General features: G+C 41.6%; 1 protein-coding gene across 5 annotated transcripts in view; it reads right to left on the bottom strand.

The window, feature by feature from the left end:
* GAB3 (GRB2 associated binding protein 3) overlaps positions 1-23,732 on the bottom strand; it is an 87,096-nt gene that overhangs the window by 33,811 nt on the left and 29,553 nt on the right. The window lies entirely within an intron of this gene.

The following is a 23,732-nucleotide window of genomic DNA, read 5'->3' as shown; positions in this document are numbered from 1 at the left end:
AAAAACTTCCCTATACTGTACAGGAATTACTGGGTTATCTGCATCCAGGAAAAAAAATTGTTTGCAAGAAAATACGGAAATGAATGCAAAACCTGTGCAAAATGCCCGGAAGTGGCTTTTACATCATTTGAAGGCTAAAATATAATGTGGAATTTAACAGTTTGGGAAAAGTAATCAAAACAGAATAAACTGTGATGTGAATGCAGCCATTGTGCACACTGCCCCATTTCATCCTTGGGTGGGTTGAAGAACCTGCCAAAATCTAGGTGCTTGCCTTCAGATCACTTTTCAGGGGTCTGGTGAAGAAAAGGGTGAAAGTGAAAAAGGGCACTTCCGGGTTCCCGTGACATGGCAGACCGACCGCGGATATGACAGCTCTGTCAGATTCGGCCTCACGGAGCCTCTGAGAAGAGCACCTCCCCAAAAAACTCCAAGAGGAGTACTAGGGTGTCTCGGGGTCCTGCTGTTCACAGAGGGCAGCTTGGCATTGCCGGTCTCTGCTCTCTGTCCCAAGAGGTGCGGAGAGTGGGGGGGGGGGAGCCGAGTGAAAGCGACGGTGAACTAGGCACCATCGCAGCTCCGTGAGGCAAAAATCTTTCGGCTAACATTTCTTTTAAAAGCCAGAGGCATTTTGGGCATTCTAGGCAATGACATTCCGAAAAAAATTAAGGTAAATTTTCCTATATGCCACAGCCACAGCTCGAACACTGGTAGCAATGAATTGGAAAGGGGAAAATGTTCCAACATTATTGGATTGGCAATGTAACTTACAGGAATTGCAGAAATGACGCTATTGCCCAACAGTTTGAGTGGTAATAAAATACAAGTGTTTGTTCAAAAATGGAATAAATATAAGAGGTATCTACAAAATTATAACAGTGGTATAATGTCTATGGAAGCATTTGATTGACCCTCGTCTAAAGTAACCTATAAGAAATAAGACAAATTGTTGTAAGAATGTATTAGAGAATATAGAATGAGTAAGCTAATAATGATAGGTACATTCATCATCAGAAAGATGACGCACCAGGAAATGACAGGAAGTCTAGTCTCATTTATTTTATGTTAGTAAAAAGATAAGAAAAAAAGGGGGGGGGAGAGAAACAGCAGAAATCTAAGTTAAGTTTAATTTCTGTAAACATGTAGTAGATTATTTATATATGGTTTTTGTTTATACGGTTCTGTTTATATTTTTGTTCATTCAAGCATGTGTACATTATCTATGTTATATACGAATTTCAATAAAGTATTTGAAAAAAAGGAAAAGGAAAAAGGAAAGGAAAAGGGGAAAAAAGAAAGTGCTGGTGAACTAGGCACGACCACAGCTCTGTGAGGCAAAGCCTCTGATCCAGCCACAAGCGGTTACCATTCCAGCATATTGAAGCCGACTGCAAAGGTGAGGACTGTTTAATTTGATCGATTCGACAAAAAAACGGGAGTGTTAAAAGAAAGTCCACTCCTGTTCCTGGTGCTACGTGCACGAAATATATACAAGTGAAGTGTTGATGAAGTTTACTTTGGGAGATAAGTTAACTAATGAACAATAAGGATTAAAAGATTCCACACAGCTTTCGTTTATACTAATCTCAAGAATTTTTAAAACATCAAAATTGACTTGAATTCAATTTGAACCTGAATCTATCCTATGTTGTGATTGAACTTGTCTGAAAATGGAGGTCAAACAGGAGGATTGCAATGTTATTTAATGGAAGAATACTACAAATTTCCTCTCTAGAAGAAAGATTGGACTGATTCTCTGAATCTACGCTACTTTTAGGAAAGAAATTTTTGATCTTTCAGAGTGTTGAAGACATCTAACCTAATGGAATTATAATTGTGGACTTATTTTATTAAAAGGTATCAGCTGGTTAAAAATCAAGATTAAAAAAGAGGACTATAATATTTATTGCTAATATTGAACTAAATTAGACTTTAAAATAACATTAATACTATAGTTTTATTCATACTGGTAATTAAAAGTCATTTTGATGGGACTATATAACCATTAAAATCTGGTTTCGTAAGTAAAGTGGAAGGGGGGTAGAAAAGAGGCTGGAAGTAATGGTTTTCTCTACTGAGTCTAGTGAAATGGCCTAATAAAGTACTGATAAAGCCAAAATAACACCTTCCTTGGTGGGAAAGGACGTTTTGTTTTCGAATTTAATCTTAGAGAGGAAGTTGGGAAACGGGGAGAGAATTGGCCCCCTTCATCCCAAATTAGAAATGGCAGAAGAAAAAATCTCAGTGTTGAAACAAACCAGCAGGGCCGACAAGAGAACATAAAATATGAATGATACGATTTGCTTTTAGAATTTAAAAGAGCACTGTTTGATCAGATAAAGGAAAATGATGATAAGGCAGCTTCTCAAATTCAGAAAAATAGTAATTTACTTTCAGAGGCTGTGGGACAATTTAAAGAGGTGAATGTACAAACCACTGAGGTGGGAGGTTCAAGGAAAATGCAAGGGAAAGTAAGGGTGGTCCACGACAAAAATGGCACCTCGTGTGAATTGATTTGGGAGGCTTTGACTGTGATGGAGACAAAACAGGAAAGGAGGGCAAAAGGTATGAGAGGCTACTACATGTGGTGGCAATGTAAAGTTATTAAGAAGGCCTGGGAAGTGACATATAAAGATTTGAAGAGAATGTTGAAAATGATTTTTGTTAAAAAACAACAGATGCTATGATTTTGAAAGGTTCAGGACTTGATGGATTTATTGAGTGAAAGACTCTGTCCCTGCATCCGAGAGTGGACGCCAGACCAAGACCAGCCCATCTCTACAGAAGGAAGAAGCCACCGCCAAAGAAGATAAAGAAGATTGGCAAAACAAATTAGTAAACTATGCAGGACATATTAGATAATTTGAAACCCAAGAAAGAAAAAGGGCATTGATTTTTTTAAAAGGGGAAATGCATACTCTGCAAGCTTTGTTTATAGGCTTCTACATTAGTTGAACTTCTAAAAGGTACTTGTAACAAGATGAATAAGATTTTAAAACTGGACTGTTAAGAATATACTATTTTATGGACGTGCATGAATAAAATAATGGAACCAGGAGGGGGAGTCAATTAAGATTTATGGTTTAAATTTTTGATTGTGATGTGTATGTTTTTGGTTTTTTGTTATCATAAAATAAATTGTATCTAGAAAGGGGGGTGGGGAGAGAAAGAAAGTGAAAAGGGGTAGGTGTGAAACTAAGCAAAGTAATGATCAGGCTTCAAGTTCCTGCTACTCCCCACCCTGTCAGTCAAAGAGATTACTAAATTCATAATGTGCTCTAATGGTGCTTTTGCAGTAAATGACGGGAGCAGAAGCCTGCTATTACCACCTCAAAATGGATTTTCTTCTGTAATCGTTTTGTCTTAGTAAGAAGTCCCATAGATCCAGCTGGTGAATAAATGTAATTTATGAGGTACACACGCAAGCAGATACAGTTATATTATTCCTACCATCAAATCTTTCAAGGCACATATTGAAGTGGGAAGGTCAAGTGAAATTTAGTTCACCTTCCTTCTCCCTTTTCAAAGTTTCTACTTCCAGAATGAGGCATCAAAATGGGCTGTGAAACATCAGGCTCTAGGTGAGGGGGCAGCTCTCCCACTGCCACACCATGAAGGGGTATTGAATTTAGTGGGATGAAGATCACCTTCTCTCCCCCCCCCCCAAACAATGGCGTTTCAGGGCCTAATGCCAGCTACTGCCATTAAAAGCACCAACAGCAGACCTGTGTCTGTTATGTTTATATGTTTCATCTTATATGTTTCGTCATCTTGGACTAGGCCTACACATGCACAGCAGAAATAATGTGCTTGGTTGAGGAGGTGGTTGCACAGACTATACCACTTCACACTGAGGGGAAGCCTATGTCACTTTTGATATTCTTCCACATTAGGGGGGAAAAAACCCTCCATGAAATTAAAAAAAAAAAGGAGAAAAGATCTACTCCAGTACAACTGTTTGCCTTCTGTGATTGCCAACTATCTGCTACAACAGCTGATTCTAATTTAGTGGTAAAGGGCAGGTAAAAATATGAATAAATCTAAGTTATTGCAAAATTATTTTTTTATTTTTAAATAATGTTCAGTTTAATAAGAACATTAAGGATAGCCCTGATGGTCCCTCAAATTCATAGTCGTGTTCAGTGCCAACCAGATGTCTATGGGAAGCCTGCAAGCAAAACCTGAATACAACTGCAGTCTTGCAATTTGTGCTACCCAACAACTGGTCTTTAGAGGTATACTGCCTCTGACAGTGGAGACAGAACATAGCCATTGTGGCTAGTAGCCATGCATTAGCCTATCCTCCATGAATTTGACTACTTCTCTTTTTAAAGCCAAACAAGTTGGTGGCAATCACTAGTGAATTCCAGTTTAACTATATGTTATGTGAAGAAGCTCTATTGTCTGTTCTGAATCTTCCAACATTCAGCTTCACTGGATGGCCCAAAGTTCTCACATTATGAGAAAGGGAGAAAAACCATTAACTGATAGCCTTACCCTTCATGAAAACATGGTTAGCAACTGACCAGTGTTTTGAACAACAGAATGAAGCCACTATAAGTAACCCTTCAGGAGTCCTTGACAAGTAAGAGATGTGAATAACAAAGAGGAATTGGGAGAGATTTGATTAATCTGATTGGCATCAGCACAATGGAATCCACTGGGCAAATGGAAAATTTCAAATTTTATCTTCAGTGCAAGTAGGGGGAGAGACCTAGACTGTTTTGCCCTAAATGTCTTCTTTCTTTCCAAAAAATAAGGGTGAATTATTGTCAAAGCAGCCCAAATAGGCATATCAATCTAAGCTTTCTTTAGCTGTCTGGGAGGAGAAGCATCGCATTTATTTTTGGATTCCTGGAAACAAGCTCCTAATTGCTTAGAGGCTCTGATACACACTTTATGTTTATATGCTTTCTGACGCTTGCTTTTATTAGCTTGAGAGAGTAGCCTTCCACAAAATGATTGCACCCTGGCTGAAGAGTCTCCATAAATCTATATTAATTTGCATCCATCCTTCATAAATGAAGAAATCCATTGCAAAAGCACCAGTGATTTTATTCCTGGTCCAATGCTCAGGGTGTAACCAGATATCTTTTTTATGCTTATCACCCACACATTTTTCATTTATGGGGCCATCTACCATTAGCCAAACAACAGAGTCCTGACTAAAACCACCAAATGCTCCCACAAACAGCTTGCAGTCTCTGCATGCACTGAATAAGGATCAGTTGTGAGGATGGGGCTGCCAACCTTTTGGGGCCATTGGGCACATTTCAAATCTGGAAAAGGTGCAATGGGAGTACACCAGTCACAAAATGACTGCCATTGGAGGGCAAGGTATAACACACAATGGCTATTAAAGCTAAAGGAGCAGAAAGGGAGATAGGTTCACAAAATGGTCAGGCACCCTGGCCGCAAATCAATGGAACCTACACTAGCCAGGAACCTACATTAGCCACTGCCACACTTGTTCATAAAGAGAAGCTCCTTGCCCCTCTCCTCTGTTTATAGTGGAAGGAAGCATGGGTATCAAATCCTGGTATCCAATGAAAAGTGAGCATGTTTATTCTGCTCTTTGTGCTGTGGAGAAGCAATGAGACAACACAGCAAACCAGGATAAACAGCAACCCTGGGTTATTATATTATCATAGAATTGTAGAGTTGGAAGGAACCCCAATGGGCATCTAGTCCAACCTCCTGCAATGCAGGAATCTCAAGATGAACAAACACAGTGACTGACTTTCACAAGGAATCTTGTACATGTTGCATTTTGAATGGTCTTTTAACACATTCATGGCTGTACTTGGAAACACAGTCTAACCTCTGACAGCTTCAGCATCCAAGGATGCCTATTTTAAAATGCCTAGAAAAGGCATGAGTAGTTTTTTTCATTTTGTTTTTCTGAAAGGCTTATTGTTGACAGGATGTGGGGTACTTGGGGTAGAGTTGGGGCTTCTTAACATTTCAGACAAATGATTGAAAAAGAACGAGGCTGGGGACTTCCGGAGGCGGCGCGAAACAGCAATGGCGGTCCTCTTTGCGCTGTGAAGAGGGGCTCCGCGAAAAAGGGTCGTCCGCTGCGGCAAAGCGGAGACCCATCAAGAAAAACCGCAGGCAGAGTGAGCCTGCGGCCGTGGGACTCGGCGGGCGCCTGGAGCCCCCCCAGAAGCTGTGAAGGAGCCTCGTAAGAGGCTCCGGAACGTGAAAGGGGGAGCGGCGCTGTGAGTTCATCGCTCTTTTCGTGGAAGCAAAGCCGCGCTGCTGCTGCTGATGAGCGCTGACCTTTCTTCTTGAAATTATCGGAATTGGAGCAACATACCCGTGAGTAAGGGTCCTAAACTTTCTAACTAAATTGAAGAAATTCGGCCGAAAGCGGGAGGCGAGTAACAGGAAGTCCGCCTTCCGACTCTGCTAATCAGATCAAAGCAAGGGCTCGGAAACGAGCTGAAGTATTTAAAAAGGGATTGTTAAAGTGGAAGAAAGGGTGCATTGAGAGACTCTGTATTTTGAAGCTAAAAAGGAAAAGAACTGTGGTTGTATAGACTTTTATTCTTTAGAACTATCCTCCAATCTTTGGGCTAAACGGGGCTGAAAGAGATAACCCCGTCACCGGGCTGCCAGTGCATAGAAAAAGAACTGTCAAACTGCTGTCAAACTGACGATATTGTTGCAGAGATCGAAATTGTTGCATAGACTGAGATACTAATATTAAACATTGTTACATGGACTTGTATTGATACTTTATGGCTGGATTTTAAAAAACTAGAAGTCCTGGAAGCCTTCCTTTTGCGTTTGGGAATTATTAAACTCAATATGGGGAATTGAGGAACTTCAATGGCGGAAAATAGTTCCTTTCTTTTTCGAAGCTTTGGAATACTCCCCCTATAGGACTGTGGAAACATAGTTGCATGGGAACTGAGTTTTATTGAAACTTTTCGTGGTTTTTTTATTTATATTTGGGACTTGTTTTTCTCATGGGACAAAAGACCATTTGACCTTGAACAGAGGCAGGTGTGGAATGAGCGGCACAGGGAGAACAAGAGCAGCTAAAGCTAAAGATAAAGAAAAAGAGAAAAAATCTGGGCAACTTTTGCAAACAACTTTAACTCATCATCGCAGATCATCTGTCCCAACTGTGCTGACAGCACAGGAGGTGGAACTAGTGCAGCCGGCTGCAGAAGACATGGCAACTGGAGGATCTGAAACAGTTTTAAAACAAATTTTGGAACAATTGGCAGTCTTAAACCAAAAAGTGGACAATCAAACATCAAAGATTGACCAAGCTACATCCTCTATTGGCAAACTAACTGAACAGGTTTCACAGCACACTCAGGCAATTGAGAAATTGCAAGGAGCTACGGCAGAAAACTTTAAACTAGCTGTGGAAGCTAACCAAAAAGCAGAACAGGCGAACTTAAAGGTGGAAGAAATTAAAGGAGAGGTGAGACCTTTGAGAAGGCAAGTAGGGGAACAACAAGCCTATCTGGCATTGGTTGAATTGAAGAGTAAAGATAGTAATCTCAGGATAAGGGCTATCCCGGAATTGGAACAAAATAATTTAGAGGGATTTTTGACACTTTTGTTCACCAAATTCTGGGGAATTGAGGAAGGAAAGGACTTTAAAATTGTGACAGCCTTTAGACTGGGAAAATCAGTAAAGAAAGATAAGCCCAGAGACTGTTTGGTTGCTCTGAGATCAAGAGAAGAAAGGGATAAGATACTAGGCCTACATTTTAAGAAATCTTTGGAGGTAGAAGGTAAAAGGGCCGAAATTTACAGAGATATACCCAAATATCTCTTGGAACTTAGGACTACCTATATAGATTTGACCAAATTGTTGAGACACAACGGAATTCCCTACAGGTGGGAGTTTCCACAAGGACTTTCATTTACTTACAAAGGAAGGAAAATAAAGATTAAATCACCTGAAGACCAGCAGAAGTTCCTACACGACCACGAGGAGGACTTGCAAAAAGGAGCCGCAGCTTCTTGGCCACCACCACTACCGGGACCATCTCCAAGAGATATACCACCAGGACCAGGACCAGCATTACCTCCCCCGGGATCGGGAGGAAGCTTAGATACCCCATTGTAGAACCCGTCAACTGATTCAGGATGTCTCTGCAGCTTCTTAGTTGGAATATAAATGGCGGAAATTCCCCGGAAAAAAGAAGGAAAGTTTTTCACATTTTGAAAAAGGAACAATTGGACGTTATCTGCCTACAGGAAACACATGTGACAAGGCTCCATAGAAAAGTGTTAATTAACAAAAGACTAGGCCAAGAATTTACTTCTTCGGACAAAGTTAAGAAGAGAGGAGTGGTGATTTATGCAAAGGAGAGCCTGTCACCGAAATTTTTATTTAAAGATGAACACGGCCGAATTTTGGCGATTGAAATACAGACACAAGGAGAAAAAATTTTGATATTAGGAATATATGCTCCAAATGAGGGAAAGTCGGAATTTTTCAGGAAGCTGCATGAGACCATGCTGGATTATTTGGATTATAGCAACATCATTATGCTGGGTGATATGAATGGGGTTGTCTCTGTACATATGGATAAGTCACAAAGTGCTAACATATCGAAAGACGGCAGACTACCCAAAACTTTTTTTGAAATGACAGACAATATGGACTTAGTGGACATATGGAGGGTTAAGAACCCTCTAGGGAAAGAAGGGACTTTCTTTTCTGAGGCTCATCTGACATGGACACGAATCGACCAAATCTGGACAACTAGAGGACTGGCACCTAAGACTAGAAAAGTGGAAATCTGCCCAAAAACCTGCTCCGACCATAGTGCTTTGAAAGTGGAATTGAGACTTAACACAACCGGTACCTTTAGATGGAAAATGAATGACACCTTATTAAGAGATCAGGAGATTGTGAAGAAGGCCCAAAAAACCTTAAAAGACTATTTTGAGATAAATTTGAATACCACCGTGGAAAAAAGAACAATCTGGGACGCAAGTAAGGCAGTTATGAGAGGGTTTCTAATACAACAAAACACAATTAAGAAAAGGCTCTGGAATGAAAAGAAGGAGAAGATATTGGAGAAAATAAGAGAAGGAGAGAAAAAATTAAGATCTAGGCCTAAGTCGAAGGACGTGTTAAGAGAAGTGAAATTCTTCCAGGCGCAATATTCAAAACTGATAAACCAAGAGGTGGAATGGAAAATTAAACAAATGAAACAAAGATCCTTCGAATCGGCGAATAAGTGTGGGAAACTGCTAGCTTGGCAGTTGAAAAAGAGACAAAAGCTTAATACGGTTACAAATCTAGAGATCGAAGGGAGAATGGTTCAGAAACCCGAGGAAATCAGAAAGTGCTTCCAGAGGTATTTCAAAGAACTTTATACACAAGGGCCGCAAAAAGCCTCAGAGGTGGATCAATTTCTAAAAACTAATGGATTACAAAAAATACCCCTGGAAATGAGAACAAACCTGAACTGTAATATTACACAGCAAGAAATTGAAAGTGCCATTCAAAATCTTCAATTTGGCAAGTCCCCAGGCCCGGACGGCTTAACCTCCAAATATTATAAAGTTTTAAAGGACTATTTGATACAACCTTTGATGGAGGTTTGCAACCAGATAATGGAGGGAGGGAGGGCACCGGAAACGTGGAAAGAGGCTTTCATCACATTGGTACCTAAATCAGAGACTGAAAAGACCCAACTTAAGAACTACCGCCCCATCTCACTCCTAAATGTGGATTATAAAATTTTTGCAGATATTTTGGCAAATAGACTTAAAAAAGTATTAAATGAAGTGATTCACAAGGACCAGGCTGGCTTTCTCCCTGGTAGGCATTTGTTTGACAACACAAGAAACATTATTGACATTTTGGAACTTCTACAAACAAATCTGAATACCAGAGCGGTTTTGATTTTTGTGGATGCAGAGAAGGCCTTTGATAATATTTCTTGGATGTTTATGAAGAAAAATTTGGAAGGGATGGGAGTGGGGCCGGGGTTCGAAAATGGTATAGAAGCAATCTACACAGAACAAAAAGCTAAATTGATAGTAAACAATGTGGTGACAGAGGAGTTTAAAATTGAAAAAGGGACACGCCAGGGGTGCCCCCTATCCCCCCTATTGTTTATTTCAGTCCTGGAGGTGTTGCTAAATATGATTAGAAAGGACCGGTTGGTCCAGGGGATTGAGGTCGGAGTGAAACAATATAAATTGAAAGCATTCGCAGATGACGTGGTATTAACACTTCAGGAACCAGTCTCCAGCACTAAAAGAGTGTTAGAATTAATTTCTGATTTTGGTCGGGTGGCGGGGTTTAAGTTAAATAAGCAAAAAACCAAGGTTTTAGCAAAAAATTTGACAGTTACAGAAACAGATGAGTTCTCTAAAGAAACGGAGCTGAATGTGGTTAAAAAAGTAAAATACCTAGGGGTGTACTTGACCTCCAAAAACTTGAATTTGTTTAAAGATAACTATGAGAAATGCTGGTTAGAAATCAAAAGAGACTTGGATATATGGTCAAGACTGAAACTTTCCTTGTTAGGCCGAATAGCTGCTGTAAAGATGAATGTATTGCCGAAAATGTTATTTTTGTTTCAGGCCCTACAGATCGTGGACAAGGTGGAATGTTTTGGAAAGTGGCAGAGGGATATTTCTAAGTTTGTTTGGCAGGGCAAAAAGCCCCGAATAAAGTTTAAAATACTAACTGATGTGAAAGAAAGAGGGGGATTTGCCCTGCCAGACTTGAGGCTATATTATGAATCTGCAGCCTTCTGCTGGTTGAAAGATTGGATTTTATTGGAGAACACTGATGTCCTGGATCTGGAAGGGTTTGACAATGCGTTTGGGTGGCATGCATACTTGTGGTATGACAAGGTCAAAGTGCACAAACTGTTTAAAAACCATATTGTCAGAAGAGCAATTTGGAGGGTCTGGATAAAATACAAAGACTTATTGGAGAGTAAAACTCCGAGGTGGCTCTCACCGGTGGAGGCTAAGGCACGTAAGAGACCCAACATGGAGGCCCATTGGCCTAAATATTGGGAAATAATTGAAAAAACTGGAGACAATTGGAGGTTGCTAAGTTTGGAGAAATTGAAAACTAAGGTACGAGATTGGTTGCACTATGCGCAAATTCAAGAGGTATTTAAAATAGATAAAAAAGTTGGATTCCAGGTGGAAAAATCGAAACTAGAGACTGAATTGTTAGAGCCAAAAAGTAAACTACTTTCGAGAATGTATAACTTGCTGCTTAAGTGGAATACACAGGATGAGACAGTCAAATCCGCTATGATAAAATGGGCTCAGGATGTGGGGCATAACATTATGTTTGCAGACTGGGAAAGGTTATGGAACACCGGTTTGAAATTCACGGCATGTACTGCCTTGAAGGAAAATATTATGAAAATGGTATACCGGTGGTACATGACCCCAGTCAAGTTAGCCAAGATATATCATCTGTCTGATAACAAATGTTGGAAATGTGGAGAGGCGGAAGGGACATTCTTCCATCTCTGGTGGACCTGCCCGAAAGTGAAGGCCTTCTGGGAAATGATCCATAATGAACTAAAAAAGGTATTGAGATTTACCTTACCTAAAAAACCAGAGGCCTTCCTTCTGGGCATGGTGGACCAGAGAGTGCTTAAGAAGGACAGAACCTTTTTTATGTATGCTACCACAGCAGCAAGGATCCTGATTGCAAAATATTGGAAGATACAAGATTTACCCACGCTGGAGGAATGGCAATCGCAGTTGATGGACTATATGGAACTGGCTGAAATGACTGGCAGAATCCGAGACGCGGGAGAAGAAACAACTGAGGAGGATTGGGAAAAGTTTAAGGACTATTTGAAAAAACACTATAAGTTGTATGAATGTTAAAAAAAAAAAAAAAATGCACCTTTCAGGAAATTCTAGCTTCAGCAAATGTAAGTTATTGGAATGAAAATTAAGACACAAGAATTCAGAGGTAAAATAATGAAATAACTTTATTGTGTTTAATATAAGACATATAAGAATCGAGCGACAGTAAAATTGAAAATAGGGAACATGATAAAATGGAAGTTACAATAAGTTTTGAAATAAGTTAACAAATTGCTGATGCTTTATAAGACAGAGAACGCAGGGTTCGGAGGATGTGGGGAAGTCCTATAGAATAGAAGGAAAAAGATTATGGAAACTTGTTATCTATACCCTATCTTCTTATAACCACTCTTTATTCTTTTTTCTGTATTTCTAAAAAGCAATAAAAAAAATATTTAAAAAAAAAAAAAAAAAAAAGAACGAGGCTGAAAATTACATCATATTTAAAAGTAACAGATGTGTTGGCCTATTAAAATAATAATAATTAGAAGTCGCTCACCTTACCCCAAGTTCTAGAGCACAAAACTTTTGGGATGAAGATGCCCACAAGGAACAGGATTTTGCTAAAGGGCACAGAAAACCCCACAGTTCAAGTTCTATAGCTGGGGTGGGAAACCTTGCCCACTAGGCCTCTCTACCTGGCCCTTGGGACTCTCCTTGGGTCATACCCTCCTAGAATATTTTTGCCTGGCTGAAAAGTGTCGTTGCACTCTGGTAATGACTCTTGCATGCCTAAATGGAGGATTGAGAGAGATGTATGTAGAAACCACTCTACTGTATATGAAAGCAAAACATTCACTGTTCTGACCACTTGGCATACATGTGTTTCCCAGGTGGTCATCCATCCAAGTATTGACCAGATCACGGCCTGCTGACCTTCATCAAGGTGGTAGCCTCATGTGCCTCCAGACCACATCCTGGGATCATGAAGTTAGTCATGTTTTGATGGGTCTACTGTAAGCATGGCTGGATCCAACCTTCATCAATTTATTTTCCATGAGGTATAAAAATCTTCTCTTTCTCTGGCATTAAAAAATATCACTGGGGAAAACACCTCCCTATTTCCCACTCAACTGACACCCATCCATTACTAGCAAATAGCATTGGCTTGAAACTGTCTTATTCTAGTTGTATGATGAATGTTTTATAGAAAAGCATACAGAAGCCGAAATTTTCAAAAACAGCAGGGAAGCTCCCATTTCTCCTTGCGCACACACAAAAGGAAAAGATAGCATTCATCTGTGGGTGGGGAGAAGAAGTGAAAATGCCACATGCTCAGACTAAAATCAGAGCCGAAAGAAATCTGTTTCCCCAAAACCACGCTCCCATCCCAAATTGCACACCCTAATCTATAGTGTCTATGTATATTTACGCTCCCAGGAACAGCTGCAAGTGGATGAGTCATTGCTGCTATTTAATAAACTTGCAAATTTGCTGTCAGGCGAATGGATTCCTTTGAGCATATCTAAGTCAAATAGGTTTGAAAGCTGTGGAGTTTTTGTTTTTTGAAAGGACTATTTGCAAGAGGGAGAAAAACAACACTTCAGGCTGCAACAGTTAAGGAAACGCGTGTGTGTGTGTGTGTGTGTGTGTACATATGCATAACCAACACATATTCAAAACACTGATGGATTTGCTTAATGAACTGATTATGATTTTAAAATACTAGTGGGACTGGCAACAAAACGTTGAAGTCACCTACTCCTCTTTGCTGTTCCAAGTCAGTCAGCTTTGCTTCCCAGCTTTGCTTCCTTCATTCCATTCTCTTCCCATTCCCCACTTTGCCAGTCATTCTGCACCCAGTGAGCATATGTAGTCCTCACTGGGGCAGGGATGGGATTGTGACTGCTGCCTGCCACCCGCCACCCCCTGCAGAACCTGAAAATGTGTCCCTTAAAAAGAAAAAAGGACCGCATCCACTTTTACTCCACAACCATTTTGACATGTGGCTGCCAGAGGGTTTACCAGGGATTAGTGTGGGACGCAGGTGGCGCTGTGGGCTAAAGCCTCAGCGCCCAGGACTTGCCGATCAAAAGGTCGGTGGTTCGAATCCCTGCGGCGGGGTGCGCTCCCGCTGCTCGGTCCCAGCGCCTGCCAACCTAGCAGTTCGAAAGCACCTCCGGATGCAAGTAGATAAATAGGGACCGCTTACCAGCGGGAAGGTAAACGGCGTTTCCATGTGCGGCTCTGGCTTGCCAGATGCAGCTTTGTCACGCTGGCCACGTGACCCGGAAGTGTCTCTGGACAGCGCTGGCCCCTGGCCTCTTAAGTGAGATGGGCGCACAACCCCAGAGTCTGTCAAGACTGGCCCGTACGGGCAGGGGTACCTTATTCCGGGCACTCAGCCCGGAAAGGGTTAGCCACTGCTGCAATAGGTCAATTCACAAGTAGCACCAATGCCTTGGAGCTAGGACAATGTGTGAGGAAAGGCCTTCCTTTCACTCTTCCTGATTGGCAGGGGATTCAGGGCAAACAACAGGAATGACTTTCACATATATCATGCAGTTCATTTAAGGAATTTGCTGCTATTCAGACAGATTCTTAGATAAGTTTATCAACAGCTTCTAGTCACCATGGTTGAATGCAACCTCCAGGCTGGGGACTAATGATAAGCTTTCTGAGCAAATCATCTCTACACAGGTACGAGTGTTTCTGTGAAAGAGTGGCCCTTTCTTGATTTGTACAGCTCAACAATTTGTGTGCACAGATACACAGACTTAACACCCATTGAATGTAACATGTGAATACCGCTAATGGGAAAAGGCTATTGCCTTCATGCCCTACATGAGAGCTTTCCAAAAGCACTGCATCTCCTGCCTATGAGCTACTGAGCCATATTCAAGGTTCCATTATTAACGTGTAAAGCCCTGAACAACCAAGATACCGGATAGACCACCTTCATCTGTACAGACCCAGTCTACTTTTACAATAATTGGAGGGTGCCCTGTATGGCTTAGTGATTTATGGCTTTTTTGTTCAAAGGTCCCCATAGTAGTGAACAGTGCTATGTGCCAAATGGCTCCTTTAACCAGAGTAACAGTCGCCAAAACACAATGTCTAGTTGCCATTTAGGGGCCAGACAGCTTGAAAGTTGTATTTTTCAATAAGAACTTTTGGTTCCTGAAATTCATTCTGATTGTGCAGATAAAATATTACGGGTAGAATTCTACAGGATGTGTTGCTAATGTGTGAAAATAGTCAAGATCGAAGGAGCCCCATGCATGCACCTCCAGATGGCGGAGATGCCATCTTGGAACCCAGGCTTCTTCATTTGGTTGCAAGTGGCTGGTAGCCAGAAGCAAAATGCACCTGGCAAATTTCTAACACTGAAGGAGAACAGCATATTCATACAGATAAAAGATGCAAGGAAAGTATGATAGCTTGATCAAAATTATATTAAATGGGAAAATCAGTGACACTGGATACACATTGTTGCACAAAGGGTTTCAGCATAGATATAGATCCTCAGCACTCCACCTCTCACGTGGAAGACAAGTTAACTCACATCTCCCACCTCCTGATTCCCAGCTTCTCCATTCTCTGACCTAAGAGCAAGCCCATCCACAGACAATTGCCTAAGGTGAGTGCCCCTGCCCTCAAGATATTGCCCCATCTCCACACTAGAGCTGGCAGAAAACAACAGTCAACAGCAGCCTCCAAATAAATAGGCTTCTCCTTGGAAAACAGCTACAGCAATAGCAGAGTTCTTGCTCTTCATGGGTGGGGCTAGCTGGCCAAATCTTCTGGTTCCAGCAGGCTGCTGTTCTCCAGCTGCAGCAGAAAACAGCTAGGAAGTCTAAGAGTGGTACCCACCACCCATCTAGGTACAATGCGGATGTAGGCCTTTTGCGCAATGGCACCAACCCTCTGGTACACCCTCCCCCTGCACTGTCTGAGAAGCATCAGCTTATTTTAGGTGCCTTTTTGCTTGTTTATTCAGGCATTTCCTGGCTGTTAATTTTTAGACTGCGCTGCTTAGTATTCTGTTTCAGTATTTTGATTCCGCTGTCTACTGTGATAGTGACAGTTATGTATTTCATCTTATTTGTATTTTAGTTTTGTGGATTTCATGGATTTTACCGTGTAAACCACTCAGAGGTTTATCTTTATATGAAGCAGTTAATCTATTGGTTAGATAAATAGATATGGTTTATTACTGGGGAATATAGGATGCTGGAATGATCAAATAACAAAAGGCGTATTTTTTGAGCCTGTAAATATGACATATACAGAAAATAGCATGAGAACAAGGTATTTCTTAAATCAGGAAGCCTTGCACCTGAGACTTTAATGTGGCCCATCAGGTCTCTCTGACTGGCCCTCAGCAACTTCCACAGGTCGTACCCCTTATTGCTCCTGCTTTATAACCGCCTTGAGTATTTTGGTCTAGCTGGAATGTCTGTGAACTGTGACAATAACTCTGGGTGGATGTGTGCAGAAACTAGACTACTGTACAAAGGTAACATTTACACCTGTTGCTCTGCCCACTTTTGCTTTGGCCACATGCACCACTGGAAGGTTTGCTTGATCCTGGAAACCCATGTATGATCTTAAAAGAGTTCCCTACCCTTTTTAAACCATTGTCTTTATCCAGATCACAATTCCCACCCATGTTTTATCTCCCGGGGTTTGTAACAAATCTTTGTGTTCCCCTAAATATATATGGTCTCCCATATTGATCAAGAACTGATAAATTTATTTCAGTTATACAACCTAGAAAAATGTGGTCTCACTTGCTGTTGTACATGAGAAAAGAAATATTGAAGCACAATTGTGAAGCAGGATAGTTTAGCTTCCGTGGAAAGGGGATTAACAATGTCAGGATCCAAATAACTGCATCCATAGTCTTCTGTGCATCTTGTGGGATCATGGATCCATCTTACCTCAGGCATGCAGTAGCTAAAGGACACACTGTTATGAGCCCACTGGGAGTCCTGGCTCATGAGGCTTCCTATCCCCGTTTGCAATATGGAGGCAATAATAACTAAATTACATAAGAACACACACATGAAGGGTCACTCCATTGTTTCATCTTAATCACTACTGCCAATACCAATAGGTCCCAGGTTCAATCATTAGTATCTCCATGTAGGCCTGGCAATGTCCTCTTCCTGAAACCCTGGAAGGCTGCTGCAACTTTAGAGTTGGAAGGGACCACAAGGATCACCTAGTCCAGCCCCCTGCAATGCAGGAAACTTTTGCCCAATGTAGGTCCCCTGAAAGAGGCATATGGAGCACAATGCAACCCTTTTTGGAATCAAGTTAAAGTCTTCCTGCTTGCCCATTGTATTTTAGATGATACTTGGGTTGGTATTTTGCTCCTCTGTTGTTGTTTCCCCCCGTTTTAGTCTGGATGTTGTGAAGCTTACCTGTTGTTTTCTATATCATGTTTATATGTTGTGTGAATAGTATTATTCGCACCTTCGCACACCACCTCTTTGGAATAGTTTTTGTTGAAGAGCAGCCAAGGAACACTTTTGAATGAGTGAGTGAGTGAGTGAGTGAGTGAGTGAATAAATAAGTAAATAAAAGATTACAACAAAATAATCTGATTTGAAGTCTTTTGAACAGTGAGAATAACTAAATAAACCTCCATCATCAGGAATGGCTTTGAAACTTTATCAGCATTGTTCACTTCTTATTCCCAGGGTGCTAACTGACATAGCTCCTTCCTCCTTTTCAAATTCCTGCTATCAGGTGTTTTGAGCCACAGCCCCTGACCTCATTGGCTTCAACAATGTCTGGGAGCAGCTAGCCAAGCATATAAATTTAGAACAACCTAGCAAAGGGAGCCCCTTCCACAAGCTATAAAGGTAAAGGGTAATGGGACCCCTGGCCGTTAGGTCCAGTTGTGAACGACTCTGGGGTTGCGGCACTCATCTCGCTTTACTGGCCAAGGGAGCCCGACATACAGTTTCCAGGTCATGTGGTAAGCATGACTAAGTCGCTTCTGGCGAACCAGAGCAGCGCACAGAAACACCGTTTACCTTCCTGCCGGAGCGGTACCTGTTTATCTGCTTGCACTTTGAAGTGCTTTCGAACTGCTAGGTTGGCAGGAGCAGGGATTGAGCAACGGGAGCTCAGCCCATCGCGGGGATTCGAACCTCCGACCTTCTTATCAGCAAGCCCTAGGCTCTGTGGTTTAGACCACAGCGCCATCTGCATCCACAAGCTATAGGAAGCCCCAATGGACAAAGCCTCGAGTTAAACATGCAAATGAGTTCAGCAGCAGGTCGAGACCAGGGCACATAATTCTGCCCCTCCTTGCTGCAGTACTTAGCTAATTGGGAGCCGCTGCTCTAAGAAAGAAGAAGAGATCCTGTGGCCCTCCAGTTGTTGCTGGACTACAGCTCTGATCATTCTTGACCACTGGCCATGTTATCTGGAGATCATGGGAATAGGAGACTAATAACATAAGGAGGGCACAGGCTCAACACCTCTGCTCTAAGAGCTATGTTGGTTCTAGGCTGTTGGCTTTAAGGATTAGAATGAGCACTTTTAATTTATTGGGCCCAGAAGTTTACCAACAACCAACAGAATTAAGTATTGAATTAGTTGTGAATGTCTGCCCATACATGCTGAAGGACAGGTTGCTGCCCACTTCTGCAGCAGGCTTCTGCTTCTACAAACTCTCTTTGCCCTGGTAACCACCAATGTTCCCTCCAAATCTGCTCCAGAGGGTTGGGAGTAATATTCAAAATACCGGAGCTTAATTGTTCCACAGAAATGTTTTTGTTTTGCAAGTTCTCTAGAAACAATAAATGGATTGCAATTGCAAATACAGTATTAGGCAAAGATGCTGGTTTCACAGTTTTTACCCTATGAAAAGTTCCCACTTCAAAATCTTCCACATTACTGGGCTTAATTACTATATCAGACTGGCTAAACATGTATCTCATCCCAGGTGTGCTAAGTACAAATGCACATAGCCAACACCAAATAAATGCAGCTTCAGTTAATTTTTTGAAAAGTATTGAGAAGGTTTATTAAACTAATAGCTTTTATGGAAAGATTCCAAACGGAACCCCCACACATACTTTTGCAAAAACAAAACAGTTTATGTCAACTAATCCCTTTTCTTGCAGTTTATGTGTGATCATAAACACAGATGTTGGTTGCATTGATACTAAGAGGTTGAGAAGCAATGCAGGTGGCATATTCCTTTGGCTAACTGGTTTTACTTCATTCTGGCTATCTCTTGCAACATTCTAAGCAAACAGGGTACTTTTTCTATTATTATTTATTAAATTTGTATGCCGTTCTTTACCTGCAAGTCTCTCTTTCTTTGCTGTTTTGTCTTCTTAACTGAGCATACTGTCAGGGGAAAACAGCCAACAGTTATACAGCCCATCTTTAACTGTCTAATCTCACATGAGGGTAAAGCACGGATCTAAAAGGAACATAAACAGGAAATTGGGCAAAGAGGCTGTCTGCAAGAGTCCCCCCCAAAATACTGTTCTTAAAAAAGAATAACGGTAGAACTGTTATCTTAATGAAGCTCAAGGAACTCCTCCTCAAACACCAAATGGGTTTTCCATGCCATCTCCTTCCTCCCAGGATCCTCTAAATTCTGCACTATGGGTGCTAATTAGAGAATGTGTGATTCCCACAAGTTAAAACTTGTGTATCTGAAGAAGTGTGCATGCACACGAAAGCTCATACCAAGAACTAACTTAGTTGGTCTTTAAGGTGCTACTGGAAGGATTTTTTTTTGTTTTGACTATGGCAGACCAACACGGCTACCTATCTGTAACTCCCACATGTTACAGTTACAGATAGGTAGCCGTGTTGGTCTGCCATAGTCAAAACAAAAAAAATTCCTTCCAGTAGCACCTTAAAGACCAACTAAGTCAGTTCTTGGTATGAGCTTTCGTGTGCATGCACACGAAGTGGTATCTGAAGAAGTGTGCATGCACACGAAAGCTCATACCAAGAACTGACTTAGTTGGTCTTTAAGGTGCTACTGGAAGGAATTTTTTTTGTTCCCACATGTTAAGTCACCTTTTCGCCTCCTATGGAGTGGCTGCCTGTAAACAAATGCATCTGAACATTTCTGTGTTGACAGGGATAGGGAACTTATGGCCCTTCAAGTCTGACAGACTCCAACTCCCATCAGCCCCATCAGAAAATCCAATTGGTCAGGGAAACTGCAAGTTGGAAGTCCAATACTACCAAGCAAGACTCAAGGTTCTTGTATGAATTTACAAAGCCCTGAACAACTCAGGTTCACAGTACCATTTCAGCTCAATCACCAAGATCATCTGCAGGGGCTTCCACTGGTCGTTTCCTGAGTTGGTGAGGCTCATTTGACAACAATGAGAAACTTTAGTGCCATTGGCCCAGTCCTGTGGAATACTCTGCCAACAGTGATTCAGCAAACACCTTCTGTGCAAACTTTTGAATGCCTGTTGAAAGCTTTTCTATTCCACCAGGCCTATGCAGGCAATCAAGAATACATCCTTCCTCAATAGTTAATTGTTGTCTGTTTTTAACTTTTTAATATGGTATTATTGTACAGTTGTATGTTTTATTGCTGTAAACTGCTTTGATAATAGTCTACTTTTCAGAGGCCAATCCTCTAATTTTAAGGGTTGTTGTAAGAGGATATTTAAAGCAGTTTTGTATTTGATGGACCAAGCAGTTTAAAGACCAAGAACCACAAGGGCGGACAGCAGGTGGGGCCTTAAATTTACCCATCAACAGTTTGCACCGGGACAGCGGACTGAATGAGCACAAAGGTCAGTTTCCCCACTATAGTGAGATATATTACATTTCTTCTTAAATTATAGCAACAATGTATATGTAAAAATGCAAACAAACACAGAAACAAATACACACATTTTATGCAACCAAGTATCCTCTTTTTTGGGGGGGGGTATATTCATGCATTTCTACTTTTTTGAACAATGCAAAAGAGTAAAAAAGGTAAAGGTAAAGGTACCCCTGCCCGTACGGGCCAGTCTTGACAGACTCTGGGGTTGTGCGCCCATCTCACTCAAGAGGCCAGGGGCCAGCGCTGTCCAGAGACACTTCCGGGTCACGTGGCCAGTGTGACATCGCTGCTCTGACGAGCCAGAGCCGCACACGGAAACGCCGTTTACCTTCCCGCTGGTAAGCGGTCCCTATTTATCTACTTGCACCCGGAGGTGCTTTCAAACTGCTAGGTTGGCAGGCGCTGGGACCGAGCAGCGGGAGCGCACCCCGCCGCAGGGATTCGAACCGCCGACCTTTCAATCGGCAAGTCCTAGGCGCTGAGGCTTTAACCCACAGCGCCACCTGCGTCCCTATGCAAAAGAGACCACCCCCTTTATTGCTGTTTTTGAGTTGGAAATAACTGGATGGTCTTTTTTATAACGCCTGAAGGATTCTGTCACTTTGATTTGTTTTGCCATCAATTAGCGATGCTGGATCTCTTTCTCTCTCTGCCTCACTCTCACTTTCAATAAACTATGAAGTACATTCTGACTTGTCTCTAAAGGGATCACCCTTCTATTGTTTCATCTGCATTTATACCTCCTGCACTGGTGGGTGTGCCTCTGAGATACAGGTGTATTATTATTACCTGGACACTAATAACTGTTATTTCAGGGCAAAGCAGCCCTTGTAGATCCATACATGTAATGCCAACAAATGCTTTAAATCAAGTACAGTGGTACCTCGGGTTACATATGCTTCACGTTACAGACTTCACTAACCCAGAAATAGTGCTTCAGATTAAGAACTTTGCTTTAGGATGAGAACAGAAATCGTGCTCCAGCAGCACGGCAGCAGCAGGAGGCCCCATTAGCTAAAGTGGTGCTTCAGGTTAAGAACAGTTTCAGGTTAAGAACGGACCTCCGGAACGAATTAAGTACTTAACCCGAGGTACCACTGTAATGCTAAAACAAATAGGTCTATAACAGAGCAGCCAGAACACATTAAAAAAACAAAAACATATCTGGGCCACATTGTGTAAATGGTTTATTGTGCTGTATATTCATTTTTAAAAAAATGATTCTGTGCTCATTATGAATTACAATCTAAATTACTTAGGGTGATATGATATCCACCACTGGCCATACGCAGGATATACCCCTGATATCAAGGAACTTAACTTGCTTACATCCGCTGATTTCAATGAGTCTACTCTGAGTTGGATGCAACCCTAAATCGATAAAAACAGAATTCAACGGATATACAGTGGTACCTTGGGTTATGAATTTAATTTGTTCTGGAGGTTCGTTCTTAACCCGAAACCATTCTTAGCCTGAGGCACACTCTTGCTAATGGGGCCTCCTGCTGCCACCGTGCAATTTCCGTTCTCATCCTGGGTCAAAGTCCTCAACCCGAGGTACTACTTCCGGGTTAGCGAAGTTTGTAACCCAAAGCATTTGTAACCCAAGGTACCACTGTACATACACTGTCCAACTCCCTACATACAATGTGATTGTCCATCTGTGACAGGCATTTTAATTTTTTCCCCAGTATGGGAATCTCTCTCCCCACCCCTGTTGCACTCTCCAACACACGTGTGTGTGTGTGTGTGTGTGTGTGTGCGCGCGCGCGTGCTAAGGCAAAATGTCTGTGTGAAATATCTTACTCTTTTGTGAAAAATATATGCCATGTGTGGAATTCCATAGATGTGAGTGTTCTTTGTTTCATTGGGGTGCCCCGCAAAGTCTTGCTGTTTTGCATGAGAAGCAGCACATCAGCTTTCAGTTTCTTTGGGCTGCTTCATTAAGTGGTACCTATTGTTGGGCACTACTGAAGAACCTCTGCCACTGAGGCTCCAGCACCAGCAAAATATAAACTGATACGCAAGTGAGAATTTCATTACTGAGCTGCAGAGTAAGAGAGATGAAATAGCATGCAGTTGGACTGGATAGTTATTTGAATGAACCCTCAAAATCTGTTAATGGATAATGTACAAAGAGCTGACTTACTTCAGCAGTTTATCTTCACCACACAATAATGAACTGAGATGCAGTAAATAATGGAAGAACTTTGGTGGGAGCTGATGGAAGTAACTATTTCCAACTGCCCTTTCCCACACTGAATCATCCACCAAATAAATAACCACAGCTGCCCTTGTGAACGCATCTGGTTGCTGGACTGGCCCAGGTGCAAGACAATATGGTGCCAGCTTCCCCTACTCCATGGAGAAAACTTAAGCTGACTTGGGCCACATTAATACTGTACCATACACTTAAAGCACTTTGATTCCACTTTAAACAGCTACAGCTTCCCCAAAAAGAATTATGTGAGCTGTATTTCATTAAGAGTACAAAGGGTTGTTGGAAGACCCCTATACACCTCACTGAGCTAGAGCTCCCAGAATTCTTTGAGGGAAGCCAGACCATGATTATCTGAAGTGGTATCACAGAGCTTTGAATGTATGGTGGGCACAAGCAACATTCCACAATGGTAGTGAGACAAAGCCCTCTACACCTGAGGGCATTAAGCTAGCTTAGGAGGCACAGGTTCCTCCTGTCCTACCATCCCAGACTTGTCTTGGTGTGGGGCTCCCCCATCACATCCTGTTCTTGTTTTGGGGAGAGAGCTGCCCATATTTCCACTGAAATAGAAATGCTGGATGCCTTAAAAGTCAACCTGACCTATAATTCTCAAATTTCTTCTTAGTGTTTAAAATGGCAATCAGATTCTGAACATTACGAAACCAAAAAACTCTCCAAAGTGCCTCTTCAAGTCAAGATCTACTTTGTTTTCAATGGTAGCTGCAACAATAGCATGAATACCACAAATGCATCCACAAGAGAACAACATAATTGCCCCTACAAATAAAATAACTCCTCTATATAGCAGTCAACAAAATGTTCTCCTCGATGGCTTGTCCTAAAAGCTATCCTAGAAAGGAAAGGTAGAAATAAAATAAATAAATAAATAAATAATGTATG

Source organism: Podarcis gaigeae (genome assembly GCF_964106915.1).
Source record: "Podarcis gaigeae genome assembly, chromosome: Z".
Classification (NCBI taxonomy): domain Eukaryota; kingdom Metazoa; phylum Chordata; class Lepidosauria; order Squamata; family Lacertidae; genus Podarcis; species Podarcis gaigeae.
Note: the sequence above shows the minus strand (reverse complement) of the source record. Positions and strands in the feature narration are given on the sequence as shown.